The 20,563-nt window shown below is 39.4% G+C and overlaps 1 long non-coding RNA gene across 3 annotated transcripts in view; it reads left to right on the top strand.

The window, feature by feature from the left end:
- LOC139177102 (uncharacterized) overlaps positions 1 to 20,563 on the top strand; it is a 245,302-nt gene that overhangs the window by 150,889 nt on the left and 73,850 nt on the right. For all 3 annotated transcript variants that reach the window (XR_011561537.1, XR_011561535.1, XR_011561536.1), the window contains exons 2-3: positions 17,054 to 17,110; positions 17,690 to 17,759. This is a non-coding gene — a long non-coding RNA (uncharacterized lncRNA). The remainder of the gene's footprint in view (positions 1 to 17,053; positions 17,111 to 17,689; positions 17,760 to 20,563) is intronic.

The following is a 20,563-nucleotide window of genomic DNA, read 5'->3' as shown; positions in this document are numbered from 1 at the left end:
GATTTCTTTGGAAGGAATGATGCTAAAGCTGAAACTCCAGTACTTTGGCCACCTCATGCGAAGAGTTGACTCATTAGAAAAGACTCTGATGCTGGCAGGGATTGGGGGCAGGAGGAGAAGGGGACGACAGAGGATGAGATGGCTGGATGGCATCACTGACTCGATGGACGTGAGTCTGAGTGAACTCCGGGAGTTGGTGATGGACAGGGAGGCCTGGCATGCTGCAATTCATGGGGTCGCAAAGAGTCGGACACGACTGAGTGACTGAACTGAACTGAACTGAAACTTATTAACATTTATATATAAAACCTAAATATTAAGTCTTCCAATTCAAAAACATGGGATGGCTTTCCATTTATTTTGATATTTTTATATTTCTTTCAACAATGATTTGTAGTTTTCCGAGTATAGTTTTGTACTTTTTTGTTAAATGTCTTAAGTATTTTCTTCTTTTTTGATGGTATTGTGAATAGAATATTTTTTAAAGATTTCATTTTTTGATTGTTTGTTGCTAGAGTATAAAAGTACAATTGAATTTGTATATTGATCTTGTATTCATAACCTTACTGAACTCGTTTATTACTTCTAATAGTTTTATGGTAGATTACTTGGGATTTTCCATATAAAATCATGTCATCTACAAATAAGACTTATTTCTTCCTTTCCAATCTGAATGCTTTGTATTTCAGTTTCTTTTCTAATGTCCTTGGCTAGAAATTCTTGTATAATGTTGACTAGAAATGGTGAGAATGGACATCCTTCCCAGTGTTGGGGGAAATCTTTCACAATTAAGCATGATGGTTGCTTAAAAAGTGTTTTTTTGTGGATGCCTTTTTATCAAACATAGGAGGTTCCCTTGTGTTCCAAATTTGTGGAGAGATTTTTTTCAATAAATAGATGTTTAATTTTGTCAAATGCTTTTTTATATCAATTAAAAATTTTAATTGAAAATTTTATTTATATGGTGATTATGTAGTTTTTCTTTTTTAGGTGGTTAAAATGGTGGATTACATTGATTGATTTTCAAATGTTGAACCAGACTTGCATGCCCAGGATAAACCCACTTGATTTTGGTGTTATTATTCTTTTAATATATTTTATATATCTTATTTATAATGTATTTCATTGTAATAATTCATTGCTAATATTTTATTAAAGATTTTTGTGTCTGTATCCATGAAGGGTACTGGTTTGTAACTTTCACTTTTTATATTGTCTTTGTTAGATTTTGGTATCTGGGTGATGCTGGTTCTCATGAGTTGAAAAATGTTCCTTCTTCTATGTATTGGGAAAGATTATGAAGAATTAGCATAATTTCTTCTTTGAATCTTTGGTAAAATTCACCAGTGAAACCATCTGAGTTTCCTTTTCCTAGGAAAAAAAATAAATTAGGCATTCAATTTCTTTAATACTTATAAGACTATTCAGAATTTCTACTTAACCTAGAGTCAACTTAGATAATTTGTGTTTCTCAAAAATTGGCAGATTTTATCTATTGAATTTCTGCATGTAGAGTTGTTCACAGTACTGCTATGTTATCATTTTAATGGTTGTAGGATCTGTAGTGATATCCCCTGTTTCATTCCTAATATTGGTAATTTATATCTTTTTTTATTTCTTGGTATATCTTGCTAGAGATTTATCAATTTTATTGATTGTTTCAAAGAGCAGCTTTGATTTCATTGATTTTGTCTACTATTCTTCTCTTTTCAATTTCATTGATTTCTACCCTAACTTTATTATTTCCTTTCTGCTGTTTGATTTGCTTTTTTCTTTGCTCTTCTAATTTCTTTCTTTTTTTTTTTTTTTAATGATTCATTTTATTTTTGGTTGCAGAGGGTCTTTGTTGCTTTGTGAGGGCTTTCTCTGGTTGTGGCAAGCGGGGCTTCACTTCATTGCAGTGTGAAGGCTGCTCATTGCAGCGGCGTCTCTTGTTTCAGAGCACAGGCTCTAGATGCTTGGGCTTCAGTAGTTGTGTCACACGGGCTTAGTTGCTCCATGGCACATGAGATCTTCTTGGATGACGGATTGAACTCATGCCCACTGCATTGGCAGGCAGATTATTACCCACTGCACTAGAAGACGGAAGTCCCTCTTCTGATTTCTTGAAGGTAAGATTAGATTATTGATTTAAGAACTTTTCTAATATAAGCATTTAATGCCATGTTTTCCTCTAAGCACTGCTTTATCTGCACTTCACAAATTTTGAAATGTTTACTTTCACTTACTTCCAGTTCAAAATATTTTCTAATTTTCCTTATGATTTTCCCCTTGATTCATGGGCTACTGGGAGAAGGCAATGGCACCCCACTCCAGTACTCTTGCATGGAAAATCCCATGGACGGGGGAGCCTGGTAGGCTACAATCCATGGAGTCACAAAGAGTCGGACACAACTGAGCAACTTCACTTGCATTTTTCACTTTCATGCATTGGAGAAGGAAATGGCAACCCACTCCAGTGTTCGTGCCTGGAGAATCCCAGGGACAGCGGAGCCTGGTGGGCTGCCATCTATGGGGTTGCACAGAGTTGGACATGACTAAAGCAACTTAGCAGCAGCAGCAGCATGGATTACTTGAGAATCATATTGTTTAGTTTCTAAGGTTTAAGGAGGAGATTTTCCTGTTATTTTTTCATTACTGATTTCTAATTTATTCAATTATAGTCAGAGAATTTGGTTTGTATCATTTTATTCTTTTAAATATGTTAAGATGTATTTTATCACCCAGGATATGGCCTAACTTGGTGAATGTTCCCTGTACACTTGAAAAAAATGTGTGTTCTGCTACTCTTAAATGAAGTATTCTATAAATGCATATTGAGGTCAATCAGTTGATGGTATTGATTAGTTCTCATATAACCTTGCAATTTCTGTTTGCAAGTTCTATCAGTTACTAGAAATGTTGACATTTCTAATGATAATTGAATATTTGTTTACTTTTCCTTTCAGTTTTCTGTTTTTGCTTCATGTATTTAGAGGTTCTGTTGTTAGCTGCATACATATTTAGGATTATTATGCTTTAAATTGATCCTTTAATCATTATGCAATGTCTGTTTTTATTTAAGGTAATTTTTTGGTCTAAAATATACTTTGTCTAATATAATTATTGCCATTCTAGGCTTCATTTGATTATTGCCATTATGGTATATATTTTTCCATCCTTATACTTCTAATCTACTAATATTATTATATTTAAAGTGAATTGCTTATAAACATTTAGTTTCATCATGTTTATTAATTCTAAATATTTATCTTTTAATTGGTTTATTTAGATGTTTACATTTAATGTAATCATTGATATATTTTAATAGGCCTATCATTTTGTTGTGTTCTATTTATATTTTTATTTCCTATTTACCCTTTCTTGCCTTCTGAGTTATTTTTAAAAATTTTATTTATTTTTTTATTTTTGTTATTAGATCTATTACTAGATCTATTATTAGATCTGTTTATTTATTTTTATTATTAGGTCTATTACTGGATCTTTGTTGCTGTGAGTGGGCTTTCTCTAGTTGCAGTGTGTGGGCTTCTCAATGCAGTGGTTTCTCTTGTTATAGAGCCCTGACTCTAGGGTGCTTGGGCTTTAGTAGTTGTAGCCCATGGGCTCAGTAGTTGCAACTCATGGGCTCTAGAGCATGGACTGTGTGATTGTGGTTCACAGGCTTAGTTGCCCAGTGGCACGTGGAACCTTCCCAGAGCAGGGATCAAAGCCATGTCCCCTGCATTGGCAGATGGATTCTTAACCACTGGACCACCAGGGAAGTCCTCTTTTGGGTTATTTAAACATTAAAAAAAAGCTTACATTGACAATTGTAAGAAATAATGGCAATCCTTTGTTCAGTTTGCTTAGTTTCCTCTAATTATAAACTTTGCCAAACTATAATATTAAATCAGTATATTGACATTAATACAGTCTTATTCAGATTTCCTCAGTTTTACTTGTATCCATTTGTGTGTGTATTAAGTTCTATATAACTTAATCACTTCTTTATGTTTTTGTTGGAGAAGGCGATGGCACCCCACTCCAGTACTCTTGCCTGGAAAATCCCATGGACAGGGGAGCCTGGGAGGCTGCAGTCCACGGGGTCGCGAAGAGTCAGACACGACTGAGAGACTTCACTTTCACTTTTCACCTTCATGCATTGGAGAAGGAAATGGCAACCCACTGGAGTTTCTCCAGTGTTCTTGCCTGGAGAATCCCAGGGACGGGGGAGCCTGGTGGGCTGCCATCTGTGGGGTCACACAGAGTCAGACACGACTGAAGTGACTTAGCAGCAGCAGCAGCATGTTTTTGTATCCACCACCCCAGTCAAGTGTCCCTTGGTCTCTTACATTATAACTATATTCACCTTACTTCAGCTCCCTATGCCCTAACCCTTGGCAACCGCAATCTTTCCTGTCTTTCTAAAATTTTCTATCTTAAAAGGTTATTTAAATGGAATTGTATAGCATATGGAGAAGGCAATGGCACCCCACTCTAGTTCTCTTGCCTGGAAAATCCCATGGATGGTGAAGCCTGGTAGGCTAGAGCCCATGGGGTTGCTAAGAGTCAGACGCGACTTCACTTTCACTTTCACTTTTCACTTTCATGCATTGGAGAAGGAAATGGCAACCTACTCCAGTGTTCTTGCCTGGAGAATCCCAGGGACGGGGGAGCCTGGTGGGCTGCCGTCTCTGGGGTCGCACAGAGTCGGACACGACTGAAGTGACTTAGCAGCAGCAGTATAGCATATAACCTTTGGGATTGATATTTTTCACCCAGCATAATTTTCTGGAGATTCATCTCTGTTGTTTCATGGTTAATAGTTTGTTCCTTATTATTGCTGGATAATAATTAGTGGTATACTGGTACCACAGGTTGTTTAACAATTCACCTGTTGAAGAACATTCTAGGCCAATCCCAGTTTTTTACTATTACAAATAAATTTGCTATGGATACTTATTTAATGTTTAAATTTTTTAGTATTCAATATTAGTTTATCTTTTTTTTGTATAATATCTCTTAGAATGGTTTCATTGCTCTGAGGACTACAAAAGACATAGTTAACTTTTCATTCCACCTAGAATCAGGTAGAATGTAGAAACTTACCATTATGTAGGGCCTATTATCCTTATCCCCTTTATTTTATGGTTTTCTTATTAATTATTTAGTGCAATTTATTTAATATGACTTATTATAGTTGTTCAGTTCAGCTCAGTTCAGTCAATCAGTTGTGTCCAACTCTTTGTGACCCCATGGACTGCAGCACGCCAGGCCTCCCTGTCCATCACCAACTCCCAGAGTTTACCCAAACTCATATCCATTGAGTCAGTGATGCCATCCAACCATCTCATCCTCTGTCATCCCCTTCTCCTCCGGCCTTCAATCTTTCCCAACATCAGGGTCTTTTTAAATGAGTCAGCTCTTCTCATCAGGTGGCCAAAGTATTGGAGTTTCAGCTTCAGTATCAGTCCTTCTAATGAACACTCAGGACTGATTTCCTTTAGCATGGACTGGTTGGATCTCCTTGCAGTCCAAGGGACTCTCAGGAGTCTTCTCCAACATCACAGTTCAAAAGCATCAATTCTTCGGCCCTCAGCTTTCTTTATAGTCCAACTCTCACATCCATACCTGACTACTGGAAAAACCATAGCCTTGACTAGACAAACCTTTGTTGGCAAAGTAATGTCTCTGCTTTTGAATATGCTATCTAGGTTGGTCATAACTTTTCTTCCAAAGAGTAAGTGTCTTTTAATTTCATGGCTGCAGTCACCATCTGCAGTGATTTTGGAGCCCAAAAAATTAAAGTCAGCCACTGTTTCTACTGTTTCCCCATCTATTTGCCACGAAGTGATGGGACCGGATGCCATGGTCTTAGTTTTCTGAATGTTGAGCTTTAAGTCAACTTTTTCACTTTCCTCTTTCACTTTCATCAAGAGGCTCTTTAGTTCTTCTTTACTTTCTGCCATAAGGGTGGTGTCATCTGCATATCTGAGGTTATTGATATACTATAGTTGTATTAAACCTTATCTACCCAGTTGGCTTCAGGCTACAAGTTCCAACCAGATCTATGGATTATGGTTCATTTGCAGAGTCTTTGCAGTGTTATTGGATCTATCCCAGGAAGGTACCACTAGCAGTCAGTCTGGGATTTGGGCTGTGGCTTATCCTGTTCCCTTCACAAAGTCTATGGTAGGCAGTTTAGGACTAGGCCCATGCATGCACAGTCCAGGGATTTGTCCACGAGTTGATAAATGGCTTTATGGGACCACTTTTCCCAGCTTCTGCCTCTTCATACTCTCTCAGATACTTTCATATTTCCTAGGTGTCCTCTTTTTACTCCTCTTGGTCAGAAAGCTGAGGCTTTATTTATCCTACTCTTCCGCACACTGGGCTGGGAGTGTGAGGAAATGGAGAACAAAAAGGGAGTAATGTTTCTCCCATTTACTCTGAGCATTAGCAGACCTCTTTCCTGCTCTTCAATCCAGAACAAGGACTGTATTCTGCCCATTCCAGGTTTCAGCTGTGTTGCATCCAGGCTGGGGGAAAATGTGATTTGGTGACTCTGAATATGTCTCTCCCCCAATCTATCATTTTCATTTGAGTCCTCAAATAGCTGATTCATTCATTCGTCTACAGTTTATAACTGCATTCAGTGGGAGAGACAGGGTGGAGTGTACTTTTTCCTTCTTACTTCATCCATTTTGTCTTTCAAACATTTGTTGACATTTGATACATCCATCTATAGGTGTTTCTTTTCAGTTCTCTTTGTCTTCATGAACTTGTGTTTTTGTTCTTTACCAAAGCTCTTTATAGCTCTGGTAAAGTCTTAAATTAAGAAAAAGAGGAGATGGTCAATCTTCTTTGTTTTATGGATTCTAAAAAAATTGTGTTCTATGCAAACTTTGACTATTTTTCCCTTGCTTTTCTCCATTAGTATTAGTTACTGTTTTAGTTCCATTTCAAGCTCTTACTGTTGTTGTTTTGTTTTCTTTTCTTTTATAACAGGTAACAGAGGCATATATTAGAAAGTTGGAAGAATTAATTGGAAATCTGCTGTTTTGTTTTTTCTAGCTGGTTAGAATAGAGCCTCCCTCTAATTGTAGAATATGAATATTTATATATGATATATAAAATATATATATATGATAAATAAGACATTCAGATTTCCCCCTTTCTTTATGTTAACCAGAGAAAAATATTTTAATTTGTTCATTGCTGTTGTTTAGTCACTAAGTCCTGTAAGACTCTGTGACCCCATGAAGTACAGCATGCTAGCCTCCCTGTCCTTCACTATCTCCCTGAGTTTGCCCAGATTCATGTCCATTGAGTTAGTGATGCCATCCAACCATTTCATTCCCTGTCACCCCCCCTTCTCCTCTTGCCCTCAATCTTTCCCAGCATCAGAGTCTTTTCCAAAATATGACAATAAAAACCCTTTACATCTGTATATTGCTCTCATATCTTAACATTAATTCCTTAGTTAGATTTGATAATTACAGGTGGGCATCAACATCTACCATGTTTTTTGAGAAGAATTATTTTTATTTCACTTTCTTTGGGATTTTGCTGCTTGTCTTTATTAATTAAGTACCAAAGTGTCCTCAGAATTGTGAAACTTTTGCTGAGAGAAATATCTATTCTAGTTTAGTTGGTTTTTTATTATATTCAACCTTCATTGTTCCTTTTATTTTAAGATTGTCATAAGCATATACCTTTTACTTTATGTGATAAAGGAGAAACTGGGGTTTGAAACTAGATTTTATCCATAGGTATACTGCTTTTAACTTTCACTTTTTTATTAACGAAGCTAATGTGAAAGCAAAGTGTTTTCTGTTGCCAATTTAACTTCTTTAATTAAAAATGAAAGTTATAAGGTAATAGTGCCATGGGTGAAGTTCTAATGTTATCAGAATGGGGAAAATGGGTTTAAAATTGAAACGGTTGACATGGTGGTGACTATAGCACAGCATCAGGAGTTTTGACACTTTATTTAATGGAAAAAGGATACCAATGCCTTAAACTCTTCTAGTATTAACTTTAAAAAAATTATAAAACTATAAGAGGCATGACTATGAGAAAAGCACTGATGAAAGCCGAGGGTGCCCTGGGAAGGTATGAGTTTGAAAGATTAAAGCATGAATACTCGAGGTTTCAAACTGTAAAAGAATGTGTATCCTGTGCCTAAATGAGGTCAGGCAAAGCAGAATTCCTCTTCACTTTTACCAACCTCATAAAGTTGACAAGTGTCTGAAACAAACAATCATTCTGGAACGTGCTGAACCTGATTATAGCAAAATCCCTGTGAAAAAAATCATGGTCTACAGTCTTTGTGCCAGTGGGAGTGGCTTGAGGAGTTAGTTAATTTTCTTGACTACAAAATAAGGTATTCAGAAAAGTATTTTTATTTATGGAGAGTCTTAAGATCCCCCTCTCTAATTTCCATTTATATCAGAAAGTATGTTTTCAAACAATTGTTTCCCATTCATGAGGACCTCAGCCTATTGAGATCAGTGTATCTGTCATGCCTGTGCAGTTCACTCAGTAGAATTTCTAATATTTGGTAGAATTATGTTCTCCGCCCCCCACCCACAGAAAAAACCCAATGTCATACCAGACACATCACTTTACAAAATATTAATAGATTTCCCCCAGTATCAGTATTATACACAGAGGTATTTCAGGCATACAGCATGTTACATCTACAAAGACTTTAACATAAAAATGTCCTTGGCTCAGGACTCACAGTAAAAGTGTAATAGTAAAGCTAAATTAATTTCACGGTAATTTATCATCCCTAAAATTTAAAGTGGGAGAAGGAGAAGGGTCTTTCAGTCAAGTACCTGCCCCGTGTCTTCTGACAAGAACTGAAAGCTGAGATTTAGTGAAAACAAACTAAAAGATGGTAAATCTGGGTAAATTTATAAGGAATTTTGTTCCCCGTAAGTCCACACGCTTGACAAAGCCAAAACAACAACACTGATACTTTCAGAAGATTCAGTTTTCACATGAGCAACTGTGGCTGATGGAGGGGACCTCTTGAAAGCACCAGGCATGTTGGAATGGCTGTCCAGGGTGAGCAGGAGGGCCACAACCCACTGGCTTTCAGAGCTCAGAAAACTGGGGGTACCGCATTCGCTCCCACATCAGACCTCTGTGCCCAGCCAGCTGTGTGACCAGGAAGAGGCATGGGGCCCCTGTCCTAGCTTCATGAGGCAGAGGGGACCATACATATCAGCAGCCATTGCATGGGTTTTTCCATAAGCATCTCCAACCTTCCCAAAGCTTCCCTCAGCTTCTGCTTTATTATTTCATAGATGGATCCAGGGGAGAAGGCAATGGCAACCCACTCCAGTGTTCTTGCCTGGAGAATCCCAGGGACGGCGGGGCCGGGTGGGCTGCCGTCTATGGGGTTGCACAGAGTCGGACACGACTGAAGCAACTTAGCAGCAGCAGCAGCAGCAGCAGACGGATCCAGAAGGGAATTTTTCCTCTTTACAGCCCCTTCTCGGGATGGCTGTAAAATTATCTCCAACCATTTCACCTGGAAATCTCCAAGAGGACATGCAGCTCCTGTTGACATCCTGTTGCGTTTTCAGTAGCTTTGCATATTTGTCTGTGGTGTGTTTTCCAGTCCTGTGCTTTTCTTCATTTTCCCCAAGTGATTCATTAGTATGTTTCCTATTGTAGAGGGTTATCATTAATATACAAATTAATAGTCAAGGAAGTATCCAAATTTAGGGCAATGATTTTTTTATATACATATAGGAAATTGGGTTAGTTGCTTTCTTTCCTAACAAAACCTCATTTTGCTACATTTTTAGTTTTTAAATTTTTTCTTGAAATAGCTTTATTGTCTTCATGTGTTTATAAAGTGAAATACATACTCTCTTGCCGGGAGCCGGCATATTGCATATTGAGTGCATATTGCGTATTGAGTGCAGCACTTTCCACGGCATCATCTTTCAGGATCTGGAATAGCTCAACTAGAATTCTGTCACTGCTGGGAGCCAGCGTGAGGAGCTCCACGCATGACAAAGGTCATGAGGAAGGAGGCTTGGCATACGCAAAGGCGGGATCGAGCCTCAGGAGTCCCCCTGGAAATTCTTGAGCATCTACCCCCAAAACCAGAGTCTGCCTACTTTCTGCTTTGTGCTTTCACCTACACCTCTGACTTTATGGGAGGCTGTCCCCACTACCTCTCTCTGAAAAAAGAGTTAGCTTACAGCTCCAGTTAATAATTCCTGGGTGTGACAGTGTTTAACATACTAACTCCTTTGGAAACCCTCTAGCCTGACTGAATAGGTTTTTCCGGCCACATGTGATTGTTCAGAGCCTCCCAACTGTGAGAGGCAGGAGATGTTCTAAACTGTCTAAACACAGATTCCTTTGAGTAGTTAAAAGATTGATTAGAAATTGTATTGGTGAAGGGTGTTTCACTTATTGGGCCAATGTTTGCTGCTAAGTCTCCATACTCCTTACCTACTGTGTCCTTGGCAGTGTATTGATTGATATAATGGGTGTATAGAAATGTAAGTAGTAGCTCAATGTTTGTAACCTTGGACCCTTGAGTTAATTCTTTTCTTGATTGAGCCCACCTCACCTTTGCCCTATAGGAATGCAGCTTTATCCAATGCTTTTTTGGAGGCTGGTGCCTGACTTTGGAATAATCACCTTTAGAGAAAGATAAGTTTCTTAAAATGTTAACAGGCCTCCTGGCCAGAAGATGATGTAATTCACCTGAACTTTTGCATATGATAAGTTTGAAAGCCTGGCTTTGATTAGGACCAGGAACTGCTGTCCCTGCATGACTCCACCCCTTCCCCCATTATCCTCTATGCACAACTTAAGGTATAAAAACTACTTTGGAAAATAAAGTGCGGGCCTTGTTCACCAAAACTTGGTCTCCCCATGTCACTCTCTCTCTCAAATTCTGGCTGAGTCTCCATCTGGAGCGCGGAACCCGCCATGCTTGCTAATTATGCCTGGGCTTCTAAGATCTGACCGGGGAGGCCTCAGTGTCTCCTCTCCTTTGGGAGAACGGAAGGATGCCTGCGGCCTACGTAAGTGGTGCAAACTTCTTGTCTTGAAGTTTTATTGGTCTCCCGCGTAAACCAAGCTACTCAGCCTCTTTTCTCCACTGAATTTTCCTACTGAGCTATCCTCATTCTATTACTCTTTATATCTTTGATAAATATTTAAATAAATAAGTCGCCTATGCCATCTCTCCTTCGAATACCCTGGACCAGCTGGGGGGCTGGACCCCGGCACTCTCTGCAAAAGCTTAAGAAAATCCTATAAATACAAAGAGGTTAGCAAAGACTACCTGTAATTCCATTTCCTGGAGATGGCCTCTCTTCCACTTGATTTAAATCCTTCTGGTCCTTCAGTTCAGTTCAGTCGCTTAGTCATGTCTGACTCTTTGCGACCCCATGAACCACAGCAAGCCAGGCCTCCCTGTCCATCACCAACTCCTGGAATCCACCCAAGCCCATGTCCATTGAGTCAGTGATGCCATCCAACCATCTCATCCTGTCATCCCTTTATCCTCTTGCCCTCAATCTTTTCCAGCATCAGGGTCTTTTCAAATGAGTCAGCTCTTCGCATCAGGTGGCCAAAGTATTGGAGTTTCAGCTTCAACATCAGTCCTTCCAATGAACACCCAGGACTGATCTCCTTTAGGATGGACTGGTTGGATCTCCTTGCAGTCCAAGGGACTCTCAGGAGTCTTCTCCAACATCACAGTTCAAAAGCATCAATTCTTCGGCACTCAGCTTTCTTCACAGTCCAACTCTCACATCCATACATGACCACTGGAAAAACCATAGCCTTGACTAGATGGACCTTTGTTGACAAAGTAATGTCTCTGCCTTTTAATATGCTATCTAGGTTGGTCATAATTTTCCTTCCAAGGAGTAAGCATCTTTTAATTTCATGGCTGCAATCACCATCTGCAGTGATTTTGGAGCCCAGAAAAATAAAGTCAGCCACTGTTTTCACTGTTTCCCCATCTATTTCCCATGAAGTGATGGGACCAGATGCCATGATCTTAGTTTTCTGAATGTTGAGTTTTAAGCCAACTTTTTCACTCTCCTCTTTCACTTTCATCAAGAGACTCTTTAGTTCTTCTTTACTTTCTGCCATAAGGGTGGTGTCATCTGCATATCTGAGGTTATTGATATTTCTCCTGGCAATCTTGATTCCAGCTTGTGCTTCATCCAGTCCAGCGTTTCTCATTATTTAACTCTGCATAGAAGTTAAATAAGCAGGGTGACAATATACAGCCTTGACGGACTCCTTTTCCTATTTGAAACCAGTCTGTTGTTCCATGTCCAGTTCCAACTGTTGCTTCCTGACCTGCATACAGATTTCTCAAGAGGCAGGTCATGTGGTCTGGTACTCCCATCTCTTGAAGAATTTTCCACAGTTTATTGTGATCCACACAGTCAAAGGCTTTGGCATAGTCAATAAAGCAGAAATAGATGTTTTTCTGGAATTCTCTTGCTTTTTCCATGATCCACCGGATGTTGGCAATTTGATCTCTGGTTCATCTGCCTTTTCTAAAACCAGCTTGAACATCTGGAAGTTCACAGTTCATGTATTGCTGAAGCCTTGGAGAATTTTGAGCATTACTTTACTAGTGTGTGAGATGAGTGCAATTGTGTGGTAGTTTGAGCATTCTTTGGCATTGCCTTTCTTTGGGATTGGAATGAAAACTGACCTTTTCCAGTCCTGTGGCCACTGCTGAGTTTTCCAAATTTGCTGGCATATTGGGTGCAGCACTTTCACAGCATCATCTGGTCCTTTATAGGGAACTAGAAATATAGTTGTCTATATATGTGTGGTGCATAACTACCCTCTCTCCTTAGAACATTTCCAACTCCCTTGTTCCTCCTGTTTGCTCAGTAACACCCAAACTTGGTCCTACTTTAATTTTATGACCAAAAACCTCAAGGGGACCCTTAGCACAGCTCAGCAATGTGAGTCCACTTCCCCAGTTGGTTCACCCTCCCACTCTCTAAGACCACTGTTTTATGCCACCTTTTATTTCTCCCAATCTTTAACACCCTTTCCTTCCCTCTCATTCAGATGATGACCTTGTTTCTTATTTCAAAGAGAAAAATAGAAGCAATACAGTGAAAGCTGTCTCATTGCCCAGCCATCAGCTCACACCCACCAGCCTTCTGGCCACTGTTCCCACTCTGACTCTCCTCTTGCTGTGAGCAACCCCCATATAAGCTCTGCATCCCATCCGTTCTCCTAGTCAGTGGTTTTGCTTCTGACGGGGTTTGACCGTTCCTTCGTTCTTCCACTCATCAGGTTTCCTCTCAACTCCTTCAATCCCAGTAGCACAGAAGCATGCTGTGCTCTCAGCCATCTTAAAAACATGTCCTAACGTCTGTATCACCCACAACCACATTTCTCTGCTTGCCTTTATGGTAGAATTTCTCAAGAGTTGGTAGACCATTTTCACTTTATATTGACTACATTTTCTTATTTTTGGTATTCTTGATGCTTTGGTGTTTGGGGTCTTGATCTTTGGGAAACTGCCTCTCCCAGAGCTAGCTAATTCCTGGAATTAGCAAAGGACTGCCCTGCAAGCACCTTTGATATACAAAGTAACCAATTCAGAGGTCCCACTCAACCATCTCCTGTATCAAACTCTCACACACCAAACCAGTATTTCCCCTGCCCTAAGTTACCCCAAGGCCAGACACTGGACAACTAGGGGCCATTCCTTTAGCCCACAGCCTGCTGAAATTATCCAGAAAAGATAATCACAAACTTAAACCTACCTCCTGTGCCTCACCCATTCCTTCCTTTGAAAATCCCAGTGAAGTTTCTGCTCTGGGCCATGCTCCCCTCTCCCCTATTGCCTCCTGGCTGACCTGGGTTCTTCCCCATGTGGGGGATCCCACTGGATTTTTTTTTTCCACTTTCTCTGTCAAGCAGGAAGAGAGTTGCACTGAGTGTGAACGAGGACATTCCTTGAGCTGAACACTGCAAGTGAAAGGGGAAATCTCTCAGTCATGTCTGGCTCTTTGCAACCCCATGGACTATACAGTCTGTGGAATTCTCCAGGCCAGAATACCAGAGTGGGTAACCTTTCCCTTCTCCAGGGGACCTTCTGAACCCAGGAATCGAACCAGGGTCTCCTGCATTGCAGGTGGATTCTTTACCAGCTGAGCCACAAGGGAAGCCCATTTCTGGGGATCTGTAGGTATAAATTTCTTCATTCCTGACAGTCATTTCCATGTTTGTGTACCTTACCAGATCTGATTCAAACAAATCCTGGGTACACACTTTAGAATATACTTCTGCCTGGGTTTTCTGTTTAAATGACTCTAATCAGATGTTTGTCCCCAGCATTCCTCTGAAACAGATCTTAGAACACCTGCTTCTTGCCAAACTCAGTGGTTAATTCTTGGTTCTCCTATTACTTGAGCTCCTAGCAGATTTGATAGATTCTTATCATCTCCTTTTTACTTTTCTAAGAATATTTATTAACTTATTTGCCTGCATTGAATCTTGGTTGTGGCATGAGGGGTCTTAGTTGCTGTGCATGTGGGCTTCTCTTTTGTGATGGTAGGCAGGCCCAGTAGTTGAGGCAGTCTGATTCAGTTGCCTCAGAGATGTGGGATCTTAGTTCCCTGAACAGGGATCAAACCAGTGTCACCTGCATTGGAAGGCAGATTCTCAACCACTGGACCACCAGGGAAAGTCCCTCATTGTCTTATCTTTAGCCATTACCTCTCCCCTGCATTTCTGTCACTTATATACAACTTCCAACTTCCTACTTGATACTGTCTCCTGGCTCTCTGATACAGCAGACTTTGTGTGTCCCAAAACATACTCTTGAGTTACTCCTTATACTCGCCTGATTTTCCCATTTCTGGATATAACACCACCATTCATCTAGTTCCTCACTCCAAAAAAACTAGGAAATATGCGGTTTTTGTTTTCTGCCTTCATTTGTTTCTCCCCACTACCCCTCTCTTTTCCTTTTATTTCTCTTCCTACCAGTTTCATACAACAAAGCAAGGAGGCTTTGGTGATGGCAGGAAGGAGGGAGCAATGAGACAAGCCCCCTGATCTTGTTCGGCAGATCTTGTTGTTACTGGGATTACGGTAGCTCAACGGTAAAGAATCTGCCTGAAATGCAGGAGACGCGGATTCTGTCCTTGAGTCATGAAGATACCCTGGAGGAGGAAATGGCAATCCACTCCAATATTCTTGCCTGGAAAATTCCATGGACAGAGGAGCCTGGCGGCCTATAGTCCGTGGAGTTGCAAAGAGTTGGACATGACTAAGCACGTATACCGGAGAAGGCAGTGGCACCCCACTCCAGTACTCTGGCCTGGAAAATCCCATGGACGGAGGAGCCTGGTAGGCTGTAGGCTATGGGATCACTAAGAGTCGGACGCGACTGAGAGACTTCCCTTTCACTTTTCACTTTCATGCATTGGAGGAAATGGCAACCCACTCCAGTGTTCTTGCCTGGAGAATCCCAGGGACGGGGAGCCTGGTGGGCTTCCAACTACGAGGTTGCACAGAGTCGGACACGACTGAAGCGACTTAGCAGCGGCAGCAAACACGTATACACCTCATTGTAACCGGGAGAATCTGGTGCAGCTTGTCTAAAGAAGGAAAAGCAGGCAGTTTCTACATCAGAAGTTGCATGAACAGCTGTATGCTTGATGGGGAGGGTCCAAACACTGCAGCCAGGACTGAGATGGGCAGCAGTCATGGAGCAGCCTAGGGCTCCTCTCTTGGGAGAAAGGGTAGTAGTTTAGTTGCTCATTCATGTCCGACTCTTGCAACCTCAGACTGTAGCCTGCCAGGCTCCTCTGTCCATGGGATTCTCCAGGCAAGAATATTGGAGTAGGTTGCCATTTCCTTCAGTGGATCTTCCTGACCGAGGAATCAAACCCAGGTCTCCTGCATTGCAGGCAGATTTTTTTCTGACCGAGCTACAAGGAAAGCTCAGACTGGGAGAGAAGGGGTTCCCCATTAGTCCAGCATCAGGAGGCTCTTTCTGCAAATGGTAATGATGTCTCTCCCCTCCCACCACAACTCCTCATTGGTGTCAGTGTCCAAATTCAGGTCCCTCTGATGGTCTCTGCCACTGTTCTCTGTTTAAGTGGGTGTATTTTAGCTTTAGCATGTCATTCTTTTCCTTTTTAAAAATATCTCTTTATTTATTTGGCTGTACCTGGTCTTAGTTGTTGCATGTGGGATCTAGTTTCCTGACCAGGGATCAAACCTAGGCCCCCTGCATGGGATTGTGGAGTCTTACCCACTGGACCACCAGGGAGGACCTTAGCATGTCATTCTTTATTCTGTCTTTTTCAACTGTTTTGCCAATAAATATTGGATTAGGACCAGGCATATTTTTTTTCTTTTGGAATTTCAAATCAAATATTTAAAATTTTTATTTGCTTCTTCACTTTAAGCCCCAAGTATGTCAGCACATGCTAACCAGCATGGAAGGAGGGAATCTTGCCTTATGTTGCTGGCATTTTTCTGTGATAGATGTGCAAAGATCTGTTAGCAATTAAGGATTGATTTCATTGTCCAAGAGATTTGGGGACTGAAAGCTTGGCATCACAGGCTATTTCAGGATCCAGGAAGTAGGACATGTGCATTTCACATAACTTCTTTATCTCTTGTGTCGTAGCTACTTCTCCATCAGATGAGTTGGGCTTCCTGGAAAGAAAAGATTTGGGGGCATAATTGTATACAGGGTCTAATTAATGTGGAAGGACTTGGTGTACAGCAATTTGAATACCTAAAAAAGAATGGAAACTTATTTTGAAACTTAAGAGTGAGCAATATTATAAGTAAAGTGGGTTGATTTTTTTAAACCTACAGTAGATTTTATTTAAAACTGAATATTTAACAGCTAATTGGGTAAGCCTAAAGGCTTGAAATTACACGTCTATGAATTTAGGCCTTGCGTTTTTGACACCTTGGATCCTCTTCTCCCTCCTTTGCTATTTTTAACTTACTGCAACAGATGAGGGGCTCTTAAACCATCTGTTAACCTTTCTTTCTCCTTTTTTTAACCATGTAGAGTCGCTCAAGGCAAGAAGACCCAGAGACAGCAAGACTGAAACAAAAAGCAAAGGAGGTAGGCATGGCTCGAGATCATTGGGTTTGACATTTCAAGGCTTTTGCCTATTAATTTTTTATGCCTTGCTACTTGTATATCGTTAATAAAAATCTGACGAAAAACTTTTTAGGATGTATTTGTTGCTTTGGCTTTGATCTTAATGTTTGCAAACTAATACATTAATACATGTGAAGCCTTAAGGAGTTTTTCTAAGAGAATATTTCCATACATTATGTTTTCATTTCCATTTTAGGTAGCTGAGCCTCTGTGGGGTTGTTGATGGTGGTGGCATTCGATTTTGGTTGGGAAATGTATTTCTTTGCCTGCCATTAAATGTGACTTTCGAAGCATGAGAAACCTTGTCATCAATATTTTACCTAAATTCACTTCAGTAAGGTCCTGAACTTCTAAGAAGTGTTGCCATTTCAAATTCTTCATTTTGGAAAGATGTGTGAAACTCCATTTGGTTATTTGTAATAGTAAAACTCATCCCAAATCATCTAATCACAGGGCTTGCTGTCTGGTTATTAAAATTTCACTTAGGTTAGGCTACAGAGATCAGCTCAACTGAATGTCATTATCTTTGCTCCCTTTAAGGTGCCTGCTTCCTAGAAGTGGCAGCTGTGCCTGACTAATTGAGTTGCAGTAAACCCAGTTGTCCAGAAACGTAAGTCACGCCAACTAAAACATGTCATCTTGTTCCTTAACGTATGTACAGGTCCCCCAATGCAAAATATAGTCATGACATGACAAAGTGTCCACTGAAAACGTTGAAAGAGTATTTGAGATTCAAGGATCCAGTGAATAACTAGATCACATTTGAAATTTTATTTTATGAAAATAAGTAGATAGGAAACTTGAATGATTACTTATTGGAAAATGATTGCTTACCCCATTTTGAATGCCTTGCAGTGACACATGGGGGAATAGGCTGTTGAAATGGCCATTTAAGTTGTGTTTTACTCAAAAGTGACTGTGAAATTCTTTGAATATTTATGATTTATGCTGAGTATCATACAACCTTCAATAGCTTTCAGATTTTTATCCTTGTAAGTAATGTTTGAAATGTCTATCATATTCTGATTTCTGAGTGGTTAATTATTCAGGTAAATGTTAAGTACCTTTCTCTAAGAGGAGAGGGAATGGGAAAAAGCACACTGCACAGGAAAGCAAAATTAATTCACCGTGGTGATCAGTAAGATAACCACTGATCAGGGTCATCGTTACAGAAATTTCTTTTACTATTGTTCCCCAAAAGATGAAATTGTTAACAACCATGGTTATTTTTTAGATCCACTAGAGGGAGTAGTGTTGTACAGATAGGTACTTTTAAAAAGATCTGTTTGTCATTGAGTTGGTAAATAAATTTGTGGTAATAGTATTATCAAAATTTAACAGCCGTGATATTTTAAGTCTCTTTTTATTTGCAAATGTTGCTAGGTGGTTGATTTAAACCCAAAGCCAGCTTTTCGGTGACAGAGGAGAATGCTCTATACTTTCACACGTTTGTCCTACTTCTTTCTCTTCCTTCTAATGTAATTCCTTAATTTTCTAATTCTGCTTACTGTCCTGAGGCAATTTTGATATGCAAATAAGCTTTAGCATTAAAAAAACCGGAAGCTTTTGAAATTCTGACTTTCATTTTTTGAGAGATTGTGTGTTTGGTATGGAAGCCCCACAACAGGGAATAAATGATTACCATTTCATTTCTACTGTGGCTTTCAAGAGCATGTGTCTGTTCCTGGATCTCCTGGTGGTCTGCCTGACCAGTGCTTTGGCTTGGTGGGTAAATGACACCCTCCCAGATAGAAGATGTCATCTGGTCTTCTCTTTTCCATGAAGTGATAATAAGAAGCTTCAAATGTAACGTTTCATTTCCCAAAACTTACAGAATTTAAAGTAATTCACACACAATGTTTTACAAATGTTTAGAAGTACCGAAGGGCTTGCAATGGAAGTGCAACACTGGGCTCATCTTCCGTTCCTTTCATACCACTCCTCAGAGTGATCACTTGATAAAATTTTACTGAGGTAAAATTTACATACACTGAAACTCACACTTGAAAGCCTTCAAGTAAATTGGTTTTGATTAATTGGTTCAGTTGTGTAACTACCACCACACTCAAGATACAGGTAATTTCTGTCATTCCAGAAAATGCCCTCATGCCTCTTCTTTAAAAAAAAAAATTTTTTTTAATTTGTCTTTATTGTATTTTTATTTGGTTAAATGTTTTCCAGTGTGTTTATATATATATATATATATTTTTTTTTTTTTAAATTATTATTATTATTATTTTTCTAGCTGTGCTGGGTCTTCCTTACAATCCATGGGCTTCTCTAGTTTTGACTCACGGGCTTAGTTGCCCCATGGCGTGTGGGACCTTAGTTCCTGGACCAAGGATCAAACTTGTGTCCCTGTATCAGAAGGCATATTTTTAGCCACTGGACCACGAGGGAAGCCCCAAAATTAATTTACCGTAGTGGCTGTTAAAATGACCACTGATTAGAGTGATTGCTATAGAAATTTCTTTTACTATTGTTTCAAAAAAGGTGAAATAGTTACAAATGTGGTTATATTTTAAATCCACTAGAGGGAGGAATGAAGTTCAATTTAGCAGTCTTTAAAAAAATTTTATCTTTTATGCTTTTCATATCATTCCTAAGAAATCATTGCCTAACCGTGGTCACTAATAATTACTCCTCTGTTTTCTTCTAAGAGTTTTGTAGTTTTAATTTTTATGTTTAGGTCTTGATGTATTCTGAGTTACATTTTATGTATGGTGTGAGGTAATTGTCCAAATACAACCTTTTGCATATGGCTCTCCAGTTGTCCCAGCACCATTTGTTGAAAAGACTGTTCTTTTCCCCACTGAATTGTCTTGGTAGCCTTGTCGGAAATCACTTGGCCATGAATGTAAGGGCTTATTTCTGGAGTCTTGATTCTCTTCCATTGACCTAAATGTCTATCCTTATGCTAGTACTGCACTGTCTTGATTTATGGTAGCTTTGTAATAAGTTTTGAAATTGAGATGAATAAGTTCTCCAACTTTGTTCTTCTTTTTCCAGATTATTTTAGCACTTTTGTGTCATTTTGCATTTCCATGTGAATTTTAGAGCAGCTCATCAATTTCTGCCAAAAAAAAAAAAAAAAGCCCAGCTGGGACTTTGATAGGGATTATATTGAGGCAGATCAGTTGGCAGAAAATTGCCATGTTAACAATATTGTTACCCAATCCATGAAGATGTAATTGTCTCTCCATTTGTTTAGATCTACTTTAATTTCTTTCAATAATGTTTTATAGTTTCAGAGTATGTTTTACACTTCTTTTGTTAAATTTATTTCTAAGTCTTTTATTCTTTTTGATACTATTATGAATGGAACTGCTGTCTTAATTTCACTTCAGATGTTCATTGCTGGCACTTAGAAGTACAATTGATTTCTGTTGATTTTTTTTTTTTTTTTTGTATGTT

Source organism: Bos indicus, chromosome 18, assembly GCF_029378745.1.
Source record: "Bos indicus isolate NIAB-ARS_2022 breed Sahiwal x Tharparkar chromosome 18, NIAB-ARS_B.indTharparkar_mat_pri_1.0, whole genome shotgun sequence".
Classification (NCBI taxonomy): domain Eukaryota; kingdom Metazoa; phylum Chordata; class Mammalia; order Artiodactyla; family Bovidae; genus Bos; species Bos indicus.
This window is presented reverse-complemented; position numbering and strand designations above follow the sequence as displayed.